Genomic DNA, 13,838 nt, shown 5'->3' on the forward strand with positions numbered 1-13,838 from the left:
CCTATTAAGTCCTCATTTTCTCTCCTGTAAAGTTTCTTTAGGTTGTTTTTTTTTTTTGCAATGTGTTTGTGCAATGTTAATCAATAAGCAGTTTTTGTGGGTGTGTCTGTGACTTAAGGAACTGTCTATTGGATATTGATGCATGTGTTGAATACAACAGTGGAAAAATGTGATTTATAACAAGCAGTCTTACAGTATAGACCAGGAGGCTGGGTTGATATTTCCTCTTCCATGTTCAGTAATACCAAAAATGACCCATGGCTGTAGGCATTAATTCATAGTAATAATATTGTATTGTCTGGTTTAATTACTCTGGGGTTTGGATCTGGGGTTTTTTTTAAGGAATTCTGAGTATAGATTTATCCCATCTTAAAAGAATCATTTATCACAAATGGTTATTTGGATTGGTTAGTGTGGCTCTCCATCACAGTTGGTGGTGGAAAGCTGGGAGAAGAGGCCAAGAATGAAGGTTAAGGGAAGAAAACCAAACAACTAAAGGGTGGTGACTAAGATGAAAGTCCCCTCTGAGTTCTGAGTGCTCCACCACAGGTTTACTGTGATTCATTTGCTCTATCTATATATATATTCCAATGTATTTAAACAAACTCAGACCCTGGAGGGAACACTTCTGATGAGTAATTTCGGGTCTGACCACTCCAAACAGACTGCTGAGAAGGCTAGCCCTGGCTTTTCATTTGGAGAGCCTGATGGCTCAGTTGGAAAGCTCTTTCAGCCAGGCTGATCAGTGCTGCAGCTGCATTTATTTGGTGATGCTGCAGTGCCTGCCACTTGGCAACCCAATTGGAAAAGGAAGAAATGAATGATACAAACAGAAGGTCAGTTCCCAAAGCTGGATGGAACTCTGATGGCTTGAATTTTGGACACTATGCTGCTAAACCTTTCATGGCATCTGTGTCAGCAGAATGTATCAATCAACGGGGACAGTCCATCCGGGTTGATCCAAACATGTTTCTCCTTGGTGTTGTTCCCTATGGTTTTGAGGGATATCTGAAAAGATGGTGTAGGCAGATATTGAAAGTTTTATTTTTTTACCTGTATTTACCCTGCTTGTCCTCTATTTTCCATTTAAAGTCGGATGTCAGATGGAATCTAACTGCAATAGTGGAAAAACCGTGCCTTCAGACCTGAACTGAATCAGCACATGACCCACCCGGAGGAAAATGGGTTGCATCTCATAATGTGTTTGCTTTCACTGTCTCATTACTTGTGACCTTACCAAGGAAATAGTAAGATTTGGATGGTATTTACTCTTTTCTACGTTGGTAATGCTGCATTTTCCTGCTCTTGTCACTCCATTGCACTGCTGGGGCCGAATGTCAGTTCTGTTGGATTGATGCTGGAATGCAGTTAAATCATCAGCAGGATTAGGTTGTTTAATACAAGGCCACACCTCTGTAGTTACACTGCCCTGCAAGGTCCATGGTAAGAATCCTAAATAAATGTATCACTTTCCAACTTCCTTCTCTTTCAAAAGCAGCCAAACAGAAAATGAAACCTAGGTTGGGTTCTAGTCCTCCTGAAGTGTCAAACCCTCTGTAGTGAGCTTAACTCAGCTTTTTACCTATTTATATATCAATTAAATTAACTTGACTTGTTAGTGAGTTCAAATTCAGTGTTTTAAAAATCTAATCACAAGTAAGGAAGGGAAAAAAGCAGTAAATACTGGGCAATTCACAGAGTCTTGGCTGCTGTAATTGTAGCTTCATGGAACTGAGAAGGGGCACTTCCCCACACTGAAGAATTAAGCCATGGAAATGGCATGAAAATGAAAAAGGATTCTAGAATTATCATCTGAGGAAACAACAAAGGAAAATATCTAAAGCTGGGAACTGCTTCTGTGAAAGGAGAAGTTAAATTGTACACTCATGTACACAGTGTTGTGTTTAAGAAAAGTGTCAATATTCAAGTGGAATGATGTCATAGAAAAGTGAGTTTATTTTTGAAGCATGCAACACTTCTGCCAGTTGAAAGGAGATACAAACAGCAAATTCCCATGTCTCCCTTCTTACCTGCTGCTTTATGAAATGGTTAACATGACTCCTGGCATGGCCCATCTGGACTTCTTGTGGCTGTGATGGTAGAAGGGCCACAGCAACCTCATCCAAGTTCATCAGCTGGAGCACCATTTAGCTCTGAACCTACTGAGGGTTTCAGACTGTTGCCTTTATAATCTAATAGATTGTGTAACTCCATGTACAGTGTAATTTACCCAACATAATTACTTTATTAGATGTTTAGACCAATTAATTTGAAGTAGACTCCACTCCTCTGCTAGGGCAGACTGTAATCATCTTGCAAACCATCAGCGTTTGGAGTATTTAAACTACACTGAGCTACAAACTGCTTTGCATTTACCCTTAGAAAAGGGAGGCTGAATACTTTTGTCATGTTAATTTGTCTTAGGAAACGGGCTTGCAAGGTTCTGAATTATAGTCATTATGTAAGAATGTAAAATATTATGGACTACAAGATTCCTCTGACGGAGTGTGGGTGGATTAATGCTTGTGCACAGACCATTGGAGAACCATGACATTTTGGATCCACCTGGAAATAGATTGACTCTAAAGTGGCAGTGGTTTCCATGTCCTAAGTGTTAAGGCTGTGGTCAAAGTAAAAGCAGCAGAATTATTCAATCTTTTTATTTTAACTTCTCATGCAGTTTGTAGCAAGGCTTTCAGTAGCACTTTATTGTGAAAACTCATTTTCCTTTTCATTTGCTCTTCTCATATGCAGTTTATTACTCTATTAAACTAGAAAGATGCATTTGGTTTTTTTAAGGTGCTTTCAATGAAGCAGTTAGAAAACCTTTTCCCAAAACAAAGAAAAATTGGAGGTTGAACATGTGAGGTTGCATTGAGTTTTGGTTTATGTTGCCTTTTTTTAGAAAATAAAAGTAGGAGAAAGCAAGAGTTTATTGCATGATAAGTATCAGCTATTATCATAAAAAAGGATCACAATTATTGAGTTTTACTTTGATTTTGACCAAAACACTTTTAGACAATAAATGTCACAATCAAATATTGTCTTTTATAGGATGCTGTTAAAACAAAGCTAAGTGCTTTCCATTTGTGGATAACAAACTGGTGCACTAAGTTTAAGAATTACTGTGCCTAAAATTTAGGATTTCTTTGATTTCTTTGCAACCTATAAATGGGCTGTTTCTGGTCACTTCTGGAACCTTTGCATTAAGGGGTGGAATGTCAAAAGAATATACGGGTTCTGATTACCAACAGTAGTCTTTGGTCTGGACAGGTTCTGATTCAGATAATGGCAGCAGGTTCCTGCTTGGAAAGCTGCCTTTTGTGGACTGCTTTATGGATATGTTCACCTTTTCCACTGCATGTTTTTAGAGTTTTGTAGATGTGTGTTTACGAAAAACAGCACCCAAATTTAATTGCATCTTGTGTGTACACGAGAACTACTTTGTGGTGTTTTAAACTGCAAAAAGCAGCGATGGTGTTTGTGGAAAGGGACTTTAACTCATTTGTTGGACTGAAAATATATCCCTAAGCAGTTATTTGCAGTATCTTATCAAATTCACGAGCAAGAAATAAAACTTTTTTTTCCAAATGGAATTTTTATGAACTGTTTTAAGGACTGTTTGCTGGAAAGCTGCCTAATCACTGCATTCCCTGGGTGAATGGCAGGGATGTGTGTGAGCTGAATTAGTACAGGAACATGCTGAACTACACAGTCCATGTTACTGCTCCTGCAGGTAAATCACAAATTTGGAATATTAAGCAAACTTTTAAAAATAACCCTGTTTATAATTGCAGCAGCCTGGGTATGTATGTGGTGTAAGTGATGAGGTCAAGCACCCCTATATATATCAAACAGTTCCTGTGCTAGCTGTTCAGCAGAATTATGGGGCTGCTTGGCTTCAGGGAAAAGTGAACTACTTGGGAAGAAAAGCAGAAGTCTGAGACCCTTTGTCCTAACTAATAACCCTCACAAGTTTCTACTTCATTTGAGGAAGATCTTGTTTTAGTTATTGTTAATAAAATAGTTGAAACAATTTCATTTTTTTTTTCTTTAACAGTGGTAGAAGTAATAATTAACCCTTCTGTTAAAAAGATTTGAAAATACATTTAATTTCAAGGAAGATAAGGCACATCAGGAGAAAACCCCCCACCATACTGGCATATTTCTGTTTGGGTCATTGCAAAGGAACTAAAATGGCTTAAAATCAAACTAGTTGCTCCATGATGTGGTATATGTGGCTTTCTGGTGGACTTTACCTGTGTGGTGAACGTGTCTCTGAACACAATGAAGCTGCAAGGCTGTACTAAATCTAGTTAAGGATATTTCCACTTTATTCTCTTGGCTGTGGAACAGTCCATGATTATGGACCTGGAATGCAAGATCATCCACAGGTCCCCCCAGTGCAATCCCCAGATTGTGAAGAATCTTGGTTTCATTTTTCATCTTCAGTCTGCTGGTTTAGGTTGAGGTTTCCACATTTTTGTATAAAAGACAGTGAAAAATTGCTTGCCATTTCCCTTCCCTGTGCAGTGCCTGCATTCACAGCTGCCTGATTTTTTACCTTTACTTCAGCCACCTCTTCTGCAAATTGAAGTGCCCTCATCTACTTAACCCTTTCTTTTATGGAAGCTGCTCAATAGCTGGAATCAAACTGCTTAGCTGCCTACTCTGAATTTTATCTTGTTTTAATCCCCTGTTTGAGGATGAGCCCATCACATCTGACTTGTCAGTGTGCACTGAAGGGGAGCACTCCTGTGCTTACTTATGTAGCTCTTGTCAGGTCTGAGAGGGACAGAGAAATTAAGGAGAAGAGGTTTTGTTAATAAATATTTTTGCATTAATAACAATTAAAATTTCAATCAATGAATGTAATATAGTAGAAAAGAGATACTGCTTTGCAGACTCCTTAGAAAAATTCCTGTGAAATATTGCAGAATAATCTCTCTGGAATGGTTATTCTGTGAGAAGCAATAGTTCCATTTTAAGACTGACGTGGTGCCAGGGGGTCCCTGAGCATGGGCAAGAATGAGAGATCAAAACTTCTGCCACCTCCAAGTACTTGCATTCCATACTCAGTCTTCCTGAAAATATTTGTGTGCCTTCCTTCATTTGGGCCTTGCAAAAGCACAGCTGCTTTGGAACAGGACTTTTCACCCTTCCCTGGTTTTGTGCCCCTGTTTCACATATAAATCCAAGCCAGTTAAAAATTTTTTGTTTCCTCTTGGAATTTAACTGTGGTGTTACCAAGAAGTTCTGAGAAATATTCGACATAAATTCTTTTCTTCAAAGGTGTTTATCAGAGTGTGAAGCAGGTGCAGGAATCCAGGACACAGGGAAGGCAGGTCCCTCTGTGTCTCTGTGCAGTATTAGTGTGTTCCCTGAATCTCTCGTGGAACTACAACACAAAGGCTTTGCTCCACAAAGCAAGAGACAAATTTATCTATCAGCCCTATGACAGCATGTTTTTTTGTTGGCTTTTATACAAAAAAAGCTTTTACCCAGTAAATAAAAGACCTTTTTCACTTTTGAAATGTATGGATACCGATGTGTTGATCACAGCTGAAAGAGGTTTGTAGTTATGCTTGTGAATTCCTTAGCAAACCTACTGTTTTTCTGATAAAGTGTGTCTTTCAAATGTTTAGGAGAAATATTTTTCTGGAAAACATATTTTAAAAGAGATGAAAAATTCTGGCAGATATAGAGATGGAATAAATTCTCTAGGAAGTGATACTGGAGTGATCTGGAGTCTAGAGAAAACCTGAGTGTGGGGAGGAGAGGTCTTTAAAATCTGAGAAGGTTTTGGCTCCCATCAATTGTCTTTTCATGCTGTTTACTTTGGCTAATATATAGTTCATGCTCCACTTTAAGACTTTAAATGCCTTAAGTGTGCTGAATAAAAAGCTGTAGGTGTGTAAAATAGCATTTCTTGGTCTATAGACATGCTGCTTTATCACCTGTGTACAAGGACTTACCATTGCTTAGATTGTATCTCATGGAAACAAGAACTGGAGAGAATTCCATAGTGTTCAGTGAGCTCATTTCTAGCAGTACTCACCAGCAGATTTTTGCCCAGGAGCAGGATAAGCATTTTTGGTACTTTTTAAGGCTTTTCCAGACTTCAGCTATTTTGAAGCAGGGACTCAATGAGTGCCTGTGTATTTATTAACCTTCCTCAGATGCATTTATATCAACTTGTGCAGGTTGCCTTTGGGCTCATGTGAAAAATCAGGTATAGATTATAAAATGTGAGGATACTTTAGCTCTGTGAATGCTTGAGAAATCTCATGCTCTTTGAGCACAATTTCGTACTTCAAGCCTGAGAAGCTCCGGTCCCAGGGAAAATCAGGAGAGCTTTGTCATTACAGCCCTGTCTGTCAATTATAGTTGGATTCATATGGCCATGTAAGATTATAAATTTGTACCAACCCCTTGGTCACAGATGTTCCAGCTGTGAAGGCATTTGGTGCTATTTGTGCTGCTCTTTTTTCATAAAGATCACAGGGGAAAAATATTGTCCATACCCAGGGACTTGTAACCCTTCCTCTGAAGTACCTTTCAATCTTTCCCTCCATGCTGAGATGATGGCATTAGGTCTTTTTAGCCCTCACAGATTTGTTTCAAACTCCCACAGCTCTCAGAATTAATTTCTGTAGGAGGCAGTGTTGGGATTGAGGCTGGCTATTTTGACTGAGCTCTTACTTTATCCCCTGTACAAAGCACCTGGCTCACTTTCTATTAATTACCCTCAGCTATAAGGACCTCCTGATGCTTTTCCTTCAGAGCTTTCAGGCCATTAGAGCTCATTCTCAGGTTTGCTGTTTGGAAAAATAGAGATGACAGGAGGGGGAAGGATGTAGAAGAAAGATGCTGGCTTGCTCTGAGGCTTTTAAAGCACATCCCAGCTGCAGGATGGCAAGGAATGGTTGTTGTGTGCACTGTATTTTACTTAAATACAGCACAATATTACTTTTCACAACCCCTTTTTTTTTTTAAATTGCTTTTTAACTAATTATAAGAAATCCAATAACACTAGTAGCTTATTCCTTTCTGAATAAATATAATGAGATTGGAACATTGCTTCATCAGGAGAGTGACCTAATACAATAGTTTATTGAACCATGAAAGATTCATTAAAACTACCTTGTAAGGCTTTTTTTGGGGGCAGTGTTTTATGCAGTACAAGTCTGAAATCTAAAGCAGTTACTGCATGTAGTTGCTATCCATTTTTTAACACCAGGCAACATAACTTGTTCTTAATTAACTGTTGTGTTATGAGGATGGTTACAGAAGAACCATCATAGCTGAGTTGCACCTCATTTGTTGGAGGCTGAGGTTTGTGGCCAGGTGACTTTGCAGAGTAACTGGGTGTGTTACATTGGGGCTGTGCACAAACATTCAGGGCTTGGTGGTAATTTTCAAATTTCCAGAAAATTTCCATTCCCCACTGGGCTAAATGAAAAAGTTGTTCCCTTCCCATGATGTGAGTTTTGCTTTTTCACTGAGACCCAGAGACTGAGACTGTTTCAGAATGTTTTATGAAAGGTGCTAAAAGGTCAGAGTCTGAGTTGTTTAATTTTTCTGATGTGTGGGTCTAATGTTTGGGGTGTCAGAGTGACAGAGAGGGTTCAATTGCATTCTGATCTCTGGTGTGTTTTGCTCAGAATATTACTGAGCTTGGCACTTGGAGAAGGCAAATTTGAAGTGTTTGAAGTGACCTGGACACCTCAGAAGTGCCTGAGTTGTGTTGTGTTGGTGCTGTATGTGCTCATCTCTCCCAGGCAGAGCTGGGGGCTTCCATTCTTACACTCCTGGGAGTCCCAAAAGTTTCATCGGGTGCACAGCTCCTGAGGCAAAGTGAAATCTTTCATCTTTATTTGTTGCACAGAAATATTTGAATCCCTAAACTGACCTTCTTTCTCTCCTCTCAATTTTAGTTTCAAATATCCCAAGGGGCAGTATTTCTGTGCAGCTTTTGCCAGGCAAAGTCACTGTCTTGGATAGGGTTTCAGGCTACTAAACTTGTCAGCTTCCCTCCATCCACTCCCTTTTCAAGTTCCCAAAGCAAAGCTGGTTTTCTGCACTTTGTGAACAATAATATTCTGTTCCCTGCAAACCTTAGTGACAAGGCAAACACTGTTCCTTCCAACACTGTGCTTTGCTTTCCTCATTGTCCAAGCAGCTTTCTTTTCCTGAACATCATAACAAAAGTCAAGGAAGAAAGCAGAAGTAAACCAGGGAGTTTAGTTTCCTTTCTCTTGCATAACAAACATAGCAGGGGAGGGGAGAATTCTCTTGACTCAGGGGAAATTCTCCTCTTTAAGCAGCTCTTAGTATTTAAGGCAGAGCTTTTAAGCCAGCATTCAGAGCTGACACACTGACTCCTTAGCAAGGAGGATTCCAAGCCTGATGGAGTGATGCCTCCACTAATGCCTGTGTAAATTCCATGTGTTTTTAGGGCAGTGGAATGTTTTCTCAGGAGGGAAGAGCATTTCCCTCTCACCTTTGAGCACAGCCTGGATTTGTGCACGTTCCTAGGACTGGTCAAACCTGCGCACAGGTTTTAGTGCCTGCTGCTCAAACATGTGCTCCAGATGTTTCCCAGCTGGCAGCAGGAAGGATGACATGGACTGTTACACCAATCCAACTGAATTCTTAAATTTTGTATCTGGTTGTTCAGTCGTAAGTCAATTTTTTTATGCACTTGCAAATCAAAATCTTACATTGTTCAAGACTCTGTGCACCTTTCCTTACTGTTACTGGGATATTGTATCACTGTATGTATTTTTTTAGGGTAGCTCAAAAAAATTTCATCAGCTTGAGATTTGCTTATGCTTTAAATACAGAGGTTACAAATTAATCCTATTTTTTTCCTGACAAACAGATGACTTATTTATATACACCAAGCTTAGTATAATAAAATCTTACCGTTTCAGTACCCCAAAATTATGATGGATGCAAAATTAAGTTTTCAAGCTTCAAGAAGAACTTTACCTATTGGTTTAGCTGCTTTTTTTTCTGATTCAAACCAAGCAAAGAAAAAGTGCTGGTTTACTTGATTGGAACAAAAATTGCGAAGTTGCTACTTGTTTATGCCATCAAAGATGGAAAAACCTGTTTCAAATTGTAAATTCATTCAATTTGAAATGTATCAATTTAGTTGAAGTCTAATGGATACAAAGCTGGTGGGTAGATGGACATTATGTACCCTTCAGGATCATAATTGCTTTTGAAAGGAAATTTATTTAGAATTGTTTAAAAAACAAACAGAAAAGTTCCAGTGTACTAGTAAGTATATTCATATTATTTACACTATTAGAAAATGACCTAATTTTGTTGAGCCAGCAGCATCTCTCTGCTGATAATCCTTGGCAGGGGTACAGACTTGATTTAATGTAGTACTTTTGCTATACAATTTCTATATAATATAGTGCTGGACAGATGTGATGTCCCATGTTTTTATGTTGAGATGTTTAATCAACATTTTCATTGGAGGGTCTCTCTAGCTCCCTCAGCTAGATTGACAGCAGTAATGGAAAAGCTGAATGTCTGAACATGTTAGATTAAGAAAAAAAAGAAATAAAACTGAGTTTATTTACTCTCATGTTTCCATTTGTTGCCAGTGACTAAACACCAGTGGAGATTGGACAATCCCATGGCAACAAACACTGCCCAAACAAGTATCTCACCAAAATTAAAAGCCATTCCTCTTGCTTTTTTTATTTAGAGCAGTGACTTTCTGTGTGCTGTGTCAGAGTCCTGAAAAGGGGCTGTGGGCTGGAAGCAGTGCCCATATCTGCTCTTGGAATACATCCACCCCTGCCCACATCAGTTTGCCTGGATTCACTGCTTTCCCCAATTTACTTGCATCCTTTGTGCAGCCTCTACAAGTATTAGGAGGAAAATATCTGGTTTGGATAAGCAATTATTCTGCAGCCACAGATAAGATGCTTTGGTACAGTGCTTTATTTTAATAATCACTTCAGCCAGTATTGTGTTTTACAGCTCAGTCCTGCTAGCTGATTTTTTTTTTTTTTTTTGGTTTGCAAATGCTCTTTAAGCCAGAGGTCTAATTTAAAATGCTTTCAACTGAGATAGTCATAATAAAAAAAAAAAACCCTTTTGTTGTTTTTGACACCGTTTTTGCTGTTTCCATGGTCAAAATTATTGGAAACAGCCCCCAGAAGGTAAAACTTACTTGAATGACATTTCAAGATGAGGTTGAACACAGTTTTGTACATTGTGGCCAGTACTTGGGTGTGACCTCAGTCTTCTGAACTGACTTCATTGAAAAAAGCTTAGAAAAACTCCAAATAAACACCCTGATCCCAAACAAAAAAAAAAAAACAAAAAAACATCCAACAGGAAAACCTCTCCTTGGAATCTGCTGACATTGTGTTGGGTTTGTTCTTCGTCTTCTCTGAAGCCTGAACATCTTTCAGAATAATTAAGTTTTCAAGCTTCAAGAAGAACTTTACCTATTAGTTTAGCTGCCTTTTTTTTTTCTGATTCAAACCAAGCAAAGAAAAAATGCTGATTTACTTGATTTGAACAAAAATTGCTAAGTAGCTACTTGTTTATGCCATCAAAGGTGGAAACACCTGTTTTAAATTGTAAATTCACTGAATTCTTACAGTCTTTATGCATTTCACATTCCACTGCTGATTACTTTGCCTGACAAATAGAATTCTAAATCTGCTTTCTTTGTTACTTGAAGCACAGAGACATTATTTAATTTTCCTTCAATTTTATGGCACTCTGAGTTGTGGTACATAGGAATTCTTTGTTAAATATCCTGGCCAGCCTAGTGTAAAATAGATTGGGGTTTTTTTGTGTGTTATTTTATTTTTAATTGTTCCAAGTTATATTGCAGCACTTATTGTTATATCTGTCTTATAAGTGTGACGTTTGTCCAAAATTTTAACATTTCTGGAAGAAAAGCTCAGTAACTTTGGCAAAATGACCATGGGATGGTGGGATTTTTTTCTTAAGCTTGAGATCTCCTTGAGTTGCCCGTCTAACTAGGTCAGATTAATCTAACAACTATGTTAGCAATGCTCTACCTTGCAAGTAATCCTGGTGAAAAGACAGCTGGAACCACGAGAAACACTCAAAAGACAAACCCCAGGCTGATCTAGGGAAGTACAAACCTTTCTGAAAAAATTGTGCTGTCTTTATCAACAGCAATGTGTCCATTTTTCTACCATTTCTGTTTCTCCTCTGATGATTAGAGGCTTTTTGCTCCATCTGTATTCAGAATTATGAATTATACTTTGTGCATGGCACTAACATGAAGTTCCAAACAGCAACTTCTGCTTCTACCTGGAACTATCCACTAGATTATGAAAATAACTATTTAGAACTGAAAGACAATAGGGGAATTTTTCTCACCAATAATTTCACAAAATCCAGAAGAAAACCCAGAATCACAGTGTTCCTAAAATACAGAGCAGACATATATGTGTATATCTCTCTATAAAATACATGTGTGACCAGTGATAAAGAAATATATATATATATTATGGTGACAAGAGATAAAGAAATACATCTTATATTTCATATACATATATATATATATATGTTTAGTGACAAGGGATAAAGAAAAACCTTGACAGTTAGAGAACTTGAAAAGCTTTTCATTGATTTGGAAATGACATTGAATTGTGTGCTCTTTTTGACTTCTGACATTGCTGGCAATTTATTTCCATCCGTGCCAAAAATCAGACCATGTCCATGACATCGTATTAAAAAGAAATTTCATCACCTCCTTAAAAAAAATCCTGCTGAATATAAGCACACACACAGGTCTTGCAGTGTTTTACAGGGTCCTGCTGTGCAGTGGTCCAGATTCAATCTCTTTTGTTTGCTGCCTGAGCAGGCGAAGGCAGAAAGTCAGGACTGTGATAATCACAACTCGGTTGTTGCCAAATGTACTTCCTGCAACTACCCCACTAACCCTTGGTGGATTAAATAAATGAGCAAAATCCATCAAAGGAAAATCTAATAGCTGTCTTCAGTGTGTGCCTGGCTTAGGGAAGAAAAGTGTTTCTCCTGCTTAGATTGGAAAAAGGGTATTTTCTTCCAACAGTTGTGGAAACAATCCCCAATATAAATGGGATGGGGTGGAATTAAATATAAAAGTGTGGTGGTTTTCCTCTCATGGCATTTTTCATCATCAGAGATGTCTACCTTGTAAAAGAGTAAAGTAATTAAAACCCTTTCTTCCACCTTGGCTTTTCTACTTATAAGAGACTCTATTAGCTTCTGACATTGCTTTTGAGCTTTCTCTATTGAAGTCTCATTAGACAGTCACTCTCACTGCCAGGCAGTTATTTTCACAAATTTAGTGTTGCTTGCATAGATTTATTATGAAGTTACTGCTAATTAATTTGAACAAATCAGAAAACTGGTATTTTCTTGCTCAGAACTGGAATCTCAATGCAGGCTCCAGTGGCCTCTCGTTGTGAATTCTTCAGTACTTAAATTTAGTAGTTGTGTCCTTAAGTTAATAAAACAGCCTGAAAAGTTGAATTGCTGTTTAATACGAAATTACATGAGATCAGTTGAAAGTCTAATACAGTATTTTATGGGAACTGTTTGAATTCTCTGGGTTTTCACAGGGTGTATGGGTGAAGCAACAGCTTGATTCAAGCTGTGAGGAATCTTGCAACTATTCAGTATAGGAATCATGGCCCTTTGACAGGGACTTGCCTGGCATGTCACCTGCAGGGCCATCTGTAGGTCTCTCACATTCTTTCTGCATAACCACCTCTATACCCTACCCTGACCCCTCAGTTCATACAATTGATACTCTCGGCCAGAATCCCGATATTTCATAACTCCATCCTTCTTCATTCACACTTTCCTGCCCATTTCTGGCAGGGTTGCTGCTGCAAGGGTGACTTTCCAAACAAGTCATTTTATCTACATCATCTGCTATTCAGCCTCCTGGCTTTTGGCTCCCAAACCTTCCTGGCTTTTGGCTCCCAAACCTTCCTGGCTTTTGGCTCCCAAACCTTCCTGGCTTTTGGCTTCCAAACCTTCCTGGCTTTTGGCTTCCAAACCTTCCTGGCTTTTGGCTTCCAGACCTTCCTGGCTTTTGGCTTCCAGACCTTCCTGGCTTTTGGCTCCCAAGCCTTCCTGGTTTCTATTATACAAGCCCTTAATTGCTGTTATGAGGTGTCTTTACATACCTCAGAGGTCTTTGTTCCTCTCAAATTTACGAGTGATGTCACCTCCCTGTCTCAGAAAGGTGGAGGAGCTTTGAATAATATCTTCAGAGCTAATCTTTTATTTTTGGCCAAGAAGGCCAGTGGATCCTGGCCTGGCTCAGGAACAGGGTGGCCAACAGGTCCAGGGAAGTGATTCTTGCCCTGGACTCAGCACTGGTGAGGCCACCCCTGGAGTGCTGTGTCCAGTTCTGGGCCCTCAGCTCAGGAAGGACATGGAGGGGCTGGAGCAGGTCCAAAGGAGAGCATGGACATTTACCTGGTGTGCTGATGCTGTCAAGTAGGCCAAGTGATCTTTGCTTTTTTCTATTCCTCTGTTGGTCTGGTTATGATGTCTGAAGTGTTTGGTCTTCCATAAAACATTATGTGACCACAGGTAGGGACTTACACGTGCCACAACAACTCTCCTTTTATTTTGCTTTTCTGCATTTCTCACTTAGTGGGGGTCAAACTCTTCAGCAGTGACCAGAATTCAACACCTGTGCATTTGCAAAAGCATCTTGAGATGCTTATGGGTGAAAGACAGTCCTGATCCTGAAGATCTACCTGTGACTGAACCCCTGAGTTTTGTTCACAGCATTGTGTAAAAACAAAAATTCTTTTTATGAT

Source organism: Manacus vitellinus, unplaced genomic scaffold (assembly GCF_001715985.3).
Source record: "Manacus vitellinus isolate BGI_N305 unplaced genomic scaffold, ASM171598v3 scaffold_71_pilon, whole genome shotgun sequence".
Taxonomy (NCBI): domain Eukaryota; kingdom Metazoa; phylum Chordata; class Aves; order Passeriformes; family Pipridae; genus Manacus; species Manacus vitellinus.